Source organism: Corythoichthys intestinalis, chromosome 10 (genome assembly GCF_030265065.1).
Source record: "Corythoichthys intestinalis isolate RoL2023-P3 chromosome 10, ASM3026506v1, whole genome shotgun sequence".
Classification (NCBI taxonomy): Eukaryota; Metazoa; Chordata; class Actinopteri; order Syngnathiformes; family Syngnathidae; genus Corythoichthys; species Corythoichthys intestinalis.
In genome coordinates this window covers 58,438,567-58,447,700 of record NC_080404.1, presented here as the reverse complement: position 1 = coordinate 58,447,700, position 9,134 = coordinate 58,438,567, and positions in this window count along the sequence as shown.

The window sequence follows — 9,134 nt, the reverse complement described above, 5'->3', positions numbered from 1 at the left end:
AGATGATGTGCTGAGCTGTAATATAGGGTTTATATCAGTGTTTTTCAACCTTTTTTGAGCCACTGCATACTTTTCTCATGATAAAAATCCCAAGGTACGCCACCAGCAAAAAATGTAATTTTTGGAGGCTATATTAAAGGGATCAACAGATAGAAAGACTTGTAGTTCTTAAAAGTTAATTGTTAGTACAAGTTATTATAATTTGATATTGAAACCCCCACTTTGTTTTTTCGTTTTCATACAATTTTGTAAAATTATTTCAACTAGTAGGTCGCCATTGCTGTTGACGTTGCAGGGCCACGCTGCCAGAATTCCACCTGCCACTCTTTCAAAAAAAAAATTAAAAAATGTGGCACTCTTTAATTATGTAAGGTAGTGAGTTTTACATTCATTAGGGATCAAGCCCATGAGTGCGTTTTTTCCCCCTTGACTGACGCTGTAGTTTCTTTAAAGGGTATGACAACACCTGGGGAAATGCTAATATTCCATCATTTATCCATCAACGCATGCCTTTTGAATTCATATCATGCCACTTCGTGTAATTACACACATCGCAACACCAAGAAAATGATAGAAATTAGGTCGATTGTCAAGCTAAAAGGACCCGCCCCCGAGATGCCGGAAATCTAGCATATTGTGTGCGTGACGTCACTATAGGGACACAACCGGCTCAGTGCTTAGTAGAGCTGGGAATCTTTGGGCACCTAACGATTCGATTACGATTACGATTCAGAGGCTCCGATTCGATTATAAAACGATTATTGATGCACCCCCCTCCTTTTTTTTTCTCTTTTTTTTTTTTTTTAATGTTTTGTACATTAGTTCCAAAATTGTTCAAAAATACTCTCAGGCTAAACCACACTACTATTTCAGTATCAAGTTAACATATAGCAGTAAGCAAATATACAAAAATAACATTAAATAAAAAACTCCAGTCCCCATTCTGTATCAGCAGCTTTAAACTACATTCAATTAATTTAATGTTGTGAATCAACCATTAAATTTGTTAAAATTGCTCCCGTTATTCCATAATTTCCCTTGTGTCTACTTTCGACATGTGAAAGTTTTAAAACTATTTTAAAGATAGATTCAAGTCAATATTTTACCGATTTAGGGGTATTATAGATAAAAAGTTAATTAGGTTTGCTTGGAAGGTTCGCTACAACAGCCTTGTAGGGAAGTGTACTGCTTTAAGATGGCGGCTGTTTATAACGCCCGCATCTAGCTTTTTGTAGATGTGCTGCTAACACAACCAAATCTATATTTCATCTAGTCCTATATAAATGATATCCACCTTAACATTATATGGATGAACTTTGGAGCAGCTTTTCGGCAGCAGTCAGGTATGTTGTTGTTGTGTTTTTTTATCTCGTTGCATGAGTTGAGCTAGAGCCGTGAGTTGAGCTTTGGCATTAACCGAGGGGCCGGGTAATGGGAAGCATGATGTTTAGCTACTCTCGCTCCGTTCCGTCCCGAAGACCGCGCGGCGCGCTGAGTGTTGTGTACTTCCGCTTTACTTGGCATATTTCAATAATCGGAATTTGGATGTTTGTGAATCGTTCTCGAATCTTCCACGGTCGAATCGCGAATAATCTAAGAATCGGAAATTTTGCACACCTCTAGTGCTTAGTACTGAATGGCGGCGATGATGGCGGACAATTTTGTTTCTAGTTGAAGCGTCGAATCCGACGTAACCAACATTCTCCTAATGGTGACGAGGAGAGTTATGAACCTTTCTTTGGTGTTTTGGGTTATCAATTTGAGCCCAAACGAAAGCCAATGCAGCCTAATGAAAGGATCATTGAGGGGAGCAATCACACTGATAAAACACCGGCGGAAACAGAATCACCGAATGGTTGTTTTGCATTTCTTTTTGTGAAGCTGATACACCGTGACCGCAAAATAAAGTCATGTATAGAATAATTATCATTTAATATGCTATCATCGGTTTCACTCTGCCAACCGACACAAATATGAATGGGATTAGAGGATTTGTTCTATATATTTTACGAGCGATAATTTATACATGTGTCAAGTCCTATATCCAATGCGTGATATGTTTTTTATTATAAAAAAGCACTCACTCTGGCCATTTCCCTCCTTTGCTTTGCCTGGGGTGGTGAGGTGGTCTCATCAGAGCCAGTCATCGTCCTCTTTCACGGGGCACCGCATCTGCTTTCAGCAGCAATTTCTTAGCAAAACCTGATTTCATTTGCCCATAGTTGGTATAGCTTTCAGGTGTAAAATGCGCACCACACAAAACCGTGCCGGAGGCCGGGTCTGCAAAATTAGCCCTCTTAGCACTGACCAACTTTACTCATTGTCAGCGTAGTCCAGCTCTTTTTCTCGCGTTCGGGAACTCATGGGTACTACATTGCGACAAATGGCTATTTGTAAACCACATAGCATGACAGGTTTGAACCATTTTAGCGATTTTTTGATAAAACACGAACGCAACTCTCTCGTCGAGAAACAACGATGGCACCCGCCTCGACCTTTTGTTTCCTTGTTATGACGTCTCCGCCCCATTCGGCTGTTTCCGGAACACTTTCGGAAATGTTCGTCATTTTCGATCTATTTTCGATAATTGCTCATTAATGTGATTGATTTTTTTGTTAACTTTATCAATATTTGTTATCTTGGCACATAACGGTTCTATTGATGTCTCACACCCCCTTTGCGTTTTCATACCCTTTAATCCCCAGTGGGAGAGAGGAAGGAGAGTGGACACAGGCATTCAGAATCGTTGCTCGGACCGCTCCGTTTATTGGCATAAGCTTTGGCAACTCTTTCACAACACACATAAGTACCATATAGTGAAAATACTACAAAACTAATGCGCATATCGCTCAAAAAATGTCGCAGAGAAGAAAAGTGCTTCAATCTGTATTACTGACACAGTTAACACAACAATGCAAAGAGAACTGGCATTGACAATCAAAATAGATGCACAAAATACACATAAAACATTTCTTTCAAAAAGGAGGAAATTTCAAAGTGACCCCAAACTTTTGAACGTTAGTGTACCTATTGACACAGACACTCAGCAACGACACGTCTGCTGATTCATTTTCCAAAAACGTTTCTAACATCAATCAGGTAAAAGTACATGATTTTCAGACACTATGCCACGGCACAATGGTTGAAAAACACTGGTGTAAGTGTTATAATATATCTGCCAGCCGGTTGTCTGGAGGGGCTGCAAAAAAAAACAAAAAACACTTGCATTCCCCCCCTCGTCTCAAGGGGCCCGTGAATAATTGTCCACTAGTGTGATAGCCTGGGCTTTTGGCTTGGTGGTCTGTGCTTCCGCCTGCCGTGTGGATGCGTTGTGCGCTGCGGGTACAAGTCCTGACCTGGACGAGTGGGGACAGAACGCGTCTAGCACCCTCGAACTCCAAATAATAGCTAATACCGTACTACGTTATGGCGGAAAAATGTAGTGGTTTTGAAACTGTGACGTTTTCATACCAGATTCAGATTTCCCTTATCTGTCATTGACACACAAGATGACAACGAAATTTCATTCGATGAGTGAGCATCAGGCAGCAGCAGGTCATCCCTTCCATCCATACAAAGCGGTAACCGGCACATGCCTATTTATAACAAATGTTTCTTATCCAGAATGAGAAGATGAACTCGTCGTCATTCATTTACTCTCCGTCTGTCTTCACCCAAAACGTTTAATTATGCTAAAAAACAAAATGAATGAATGCATGCAAGACTGAAATATTCACACTTATTTTAAAAAAATCTCATAGAGGCCTCAAACGTACTGTAACAAAGTTAGCATGGCCATTAGTGTTCAGGACTTGGATATCCTTGTGGAAGCCTGTTTTAGTATTTATTCTCTGCAGACACATGAGTAGCATCACTGCCATTACTCCGAGTGTCACTAAAGAAAAACGGTTGCATTTTAAAATCTTTTCCTGACCAACTTTTGTCGACAACCCCTGTATTTGGGTGCCGGTGACCCCCTACGTTTGTAAAAATGAAAATAATCATTCTGGAAAAGTCATTTTTAGGCAACGTAGTGATTCGCTCCATCGATTTACAATCCATTTTGACTGGGAAGGCAGACAGCGAACAATCGTCTTTCCTATTTCAACTGAAGTGAGTCGCAGTAGTGCATTTAATGCATCATGTTCTACCCCATTATATTCTTTAGTTTGCCTAATCACAGTTTTTTAATAGAGTGCCATTTGGACATAACAGAGTGGACACTAAAAGAAGGGACATTTTGTGCTAAAGTCAGCGCCCCTCAACCTAGCTTTGTTAGCATAATAGCTAACATGTTTTTGGATACTTGATAAAATTTGAAATTTTACAAAGAAACGTTTTAAAATGATTCAATTTAGCTTAAACAGAGTTGGACGCATCAGTCACAGTGGTCGTACTTCATAAAACTGCAGACTGTGTTTTTTAAAAGAGGTAAAAAAAAAAAAAAATAGAATTGTTTACCACTGTTGCATTTCTTGCCACTGGTGTGATCTTGTTGCAGAAGAGTGATGTCATTAATACATGGGGAAATTTCCTAAAGGGACACTAACACAACAGAGTGGACAGTGACACTGTGGACAAACAGTAAACCCCCCCTAAATGAAATGATAAAATATGTGAATTTGAAAATAGCGCATGATTAAAGATAGTTTATCCAGGACAATAAAAACATAACTGTTTTGGATTTTTTATTCTACTTCTATTAGTTATTTTGTACACGGAATTTGAATGAAACACACATAGCAAAAAGGTGATTTATCGCAATACTTTGTTGGCCAAAAGTTTATTGACATATCATTTTACAAAAATGTCACTGCTTGGGGAAAAACACAGAATCGACAGGTTGCTACCAAAATCGTCTATTACAGCGCTGGCCAAAGGTATTGTCAGCCCTGCAATTCTGTCAGATAATGCTCAATTTCTCCCAGAAAATGATTGCAATTACAAATGCTTTGGTAGTAATTTCTTCATTTATTTTGCTTGCAATGAAAAAACACAAAAGAGAATGGGGTAAAAAAATGAAATCATCATTTTACACAAAACTCCAAAAATGGGCCGGACAAAAGTATCAGCACCCTCAGCCTAATACTTGGTAGCACAACCTTTTTAGACGATATAACTGCGTACAACAGCTTCCGGTATCCATCAATGAGTTTCTGACAATACTCTGCTGGAATTTTAGACCATTCTTCTTTGGCCAACTGTTCCAGGTCTCTGAGATTTGAAGGGTGCCATTTTCAGATCTCTCCACAGGTGTTCTATGGTATTCAGGTCTGGCCACTTTAAAAGTCTCCACTCTCCAGTGCTTTCCCTCAAACCATTTTCTAGTGGTTTTGGGTCATTGTCCTGCTGGAAGACCCATGACCTCTGAGGGAGACCCAGCTTTCTCACACAATGCTGCAAAATTTGTTGGTAGTCTTCAGACTTCATAATGCCATGCACACGGTCAAGCAATCCAGTGGTAGAGGAAGCAAAGCAACCCCAAAACATCAGGGAACCTCCGCCATGTTTGACTGTGGGGTCCGTGTTCTTTTCTTTGAAGGCCTCGTTTTTTCCTGTAAACTCAATATTGATTCCTTTTCCCAAAAAGCTCTACTTTTGTCTCATCTGACCAGAGAGCATTCTTCCAAACGTTTTTGGTTTTCTCAGGTAAGTTTACGCAAACTCCAGCCTGGCTTTTTTATGTCTCTGAATCAGAAGTGGGGTCTTCTTGGATATCATACCATAGAGTCCCTTTTCATTCAGACGCCGGCAGATAATACGGGTTGACATTGTATTACCCTCGGACTGCGGGACAGCTTGAACTTGTTTGGATGTTCGTCGAGGTTCTTTATCCACCATCCGCACAATCTTTCGTTGAACTCTCTTGTCAATTTTTCTTTTCTGTCCCCATCTAGGGAGGTTAGCCACAGTGCCGTGGGCTTTACACTTATGGATGACACTGCACTAGGTAGACACGGGAACATTCAGGTCTTTGGAGATGGACTTGTAGCCCTCAGATTGCCCATGCTTCCTCACAATTTTGCTTCTCAGGTCTTTTCTCCATGCTCACTGTGGTACACACAAGGACACAGGCTGAGTCAACTTTAATCCATTTTAACTGGCTGCAAGTGTGATTTAGTTATTGCCACCACCTGTTATGTGCCACAGGTAAGTAGCAGGTGCTGTTAATTACACAAATTAGAGAAGCATCCCATGATTTTTCAAAGGGTCCCAATCCTTTTCTCCAGCCCATTTTTTGTGGAGTTTTGTGTAAAATGATAATTATTAAAAAAAAAAATAAAAAAAAACATTCTCTTTTGTGTTTTTTTTCATAGCAAACCAAATAAATGGAAGATATTACTACCAAAGCATTTGTAATTGCAATCATTTTCTGGGAGAAATTCAGCATTATCTGACACAATTGCAGAAGTGCCAATACTTTAGGCTAGCACTGTCTTCGTTATATTGTCTACGTTAGCTCGCTGGCTGCCACTGACAGTGCTAGACATCCAATTGATTTTGACTGGATTGGACGTCTTAACGCCGTCAATAGCACTGAAACTACAGCATTCACGCCAGTCATATGTAGGCATTTACAGATCACTCCCTGTTCATTTTAGGGCTTTTACATGTTATTTGGGACAAATTTGAGTCCCTTCCTTTTCAGTAAACCAAAATCAACTGGAAGTCACCTGTAAATGCCCCCAAATCAACAGGAAATGATGTCAAATGCCCCAAAAATAACTCATTGCCCGGCATTGGCTGTTAGCCTGTTACTGACGGCCATAGAATGCATGTTAGCAAACGCGCGTTCATTCGATGCCACCCTCCCACTTCAAATGGACTGGACATCTACTAGTGCCAAATTCCTTCCAATTCACTGCTAATGGATGAAAATAACTTATTTTTTGTTTATTTGGGGTTTTGGAGAATATCGTAGAATGATTTCCTGACCTATGCATCGCCATATCGTGAGATCATCGTTATCGTGAGCCTTGAATCGCGTATCGTATCGTGAGGTACCCAGAGGTTCCCGCCCCTGATTTAAAAACTTTTTTTTTTTTATTGTTGCCAGTATGATGCAATTCCAAAAGTAGGAGCCTGAAAATGTGACACTTCACCAAAGTGTCATCACGTTGTGGAGCATTGATTGACGACATAGAAAGAAATGATTTGTCTTTATTATGTTCAACGCCTTAACGGTGCGTTAGTATTTGCGTAGTTTGCCAATGAATGCTTGCCATTGAATGTTTGTATGTATATTTGAGTACTAATTTTAATTTGGGGATCATTTGCCAATCTAGTCGATTTCATTCACTTACTCTCACCCTTGATTTTTGTATTTCATTTGAAATCATTCATTTTCGCTATACTGCTTGAACAGTAATTTATTGTTTCTATTACACAACGGGCCTTAAAAAAGCTTGGCAATGTTAACACTATTTTTACATTTGAATTAATTTATTACAAATGCACATTAATTCTCTGGATGAGAAAATGCCGAAATGATTTATTATTCTTTAATAAAAATTTCAAGTCAACGGTTTTACAGTGGTTGTCTTTTATTTTATATTTTATTTCAAAGGGGATAATCCGTTTTTGTGTGTGTGTGTGTGTGTGTGTGAGTGTGAGTGTAAAACTTTTTTTTAAGTTTTTTTTTTTTTTTTTTTTGGTAAAGTAAAGTACTAGCTTTGCTAGCATAATAGCAGACATGACTTGGGATACCTGACAAGAAATAAACCTTTTGAAATGATTCAATTTCTTTGATATATAGTGTAAACCGAGTGGACACGTTATGATCAACCACACTAAACGTACTTCATAAAACAGCAAAATATGATTTTTAAAGGAGGTCAAAAATAAAATTGCTTACCACAGTTGAATTTCCGCCACTGGCGTGGTGTTATCGCAGGAGAGTGATGTCATTAATAAATGGGGAATTTTCTTAAAGGGACACTAATGCAACTTAACAGAGTGGACAGTGACAAAATGTTATGTTGTCCTACATTTTTTAAAAAATGAAATTCACATAATTTACACATGAAATCGATTTTTTTTTTTTTTCAGTTAAAAAAATACATCATTTTATTTGAAGATGTTAAGATATATGCATGTATACTGTACATATACAAATGATTTTCTTTTACATACATTTCATTAATATAATAATTATTGTATTTCCAGTGCCTAAAAACCATTTATATACATGTTTTTTTTGTTCATTATACTTTTTGTTTTTTTGGGCCAAAAACAATTCCACCAAAACTTGACAAAAACATCCCAATTTACTTTATTTCCAATAGCCCAATTCATTTCCATTGGGAGAACAATGACGCAAACACAACAGGAAGTGACCTGGAAAAAAAAAACAAATTCTACAGGAAGTGACCCAGATATTTACTAAAACCAATAGGAAATAGGCATTTGATGTTTAGTTCAGGGGCAGAAATCGGGGGGGGGGTGCTTTGGGTGCACCCCGGGCCTGTAAGGGCACGGTTTGCGGGCGTAAAGTAGGCGTGGTTGGGCGAGAGTATGGTCAAACAGAAAGATAAGATGATGCGCGGAGCTGTAAAATATATTTTAAGTGTTAAAATACAAGCTAGCACTATTAATCCCCAGCCGCCTAATATCCCCAGTCGGACGATCCACTCGAGGTGGAGGGGTCCCATTTATGCTCAACGCACCCAGACCCTTTTCCAATTTTCAAATTTCTTCCGCCGCTGGTCCAATCCGTTTGGATTTAAATTGTTCATTCGCCCATCGCAGTACAAATGGATGGACGTCCAGCGCCATCATTGGCAGCCAATGAGTTAACATGAACATGGCCCCAAAAATGCTCCAAAATTTTATGAGGAAGTGACTGAAAATCTACAGGGAGTATCTTCTCGTTAATTTAAGCATTGCATTTTGCCACCATTTGAAAATGATACGTCGCTCTGTAATTTTGAAACTTGAGTAGAAAAAAAAACGGAAACATCAACGCGCATTAACTTTGCATGGTAATAAATTGGTGAGTTTTCAACCATTTAAAATTTCTTTTTTGATGTTTGTAATAGGAAAATGATACTCTTAACGCCGGAATCATCGTTGAAATACATACCTGCAATGAATGTGTTAGGTTTTACGACAATAAATGCGAAATGGAGCGGAAG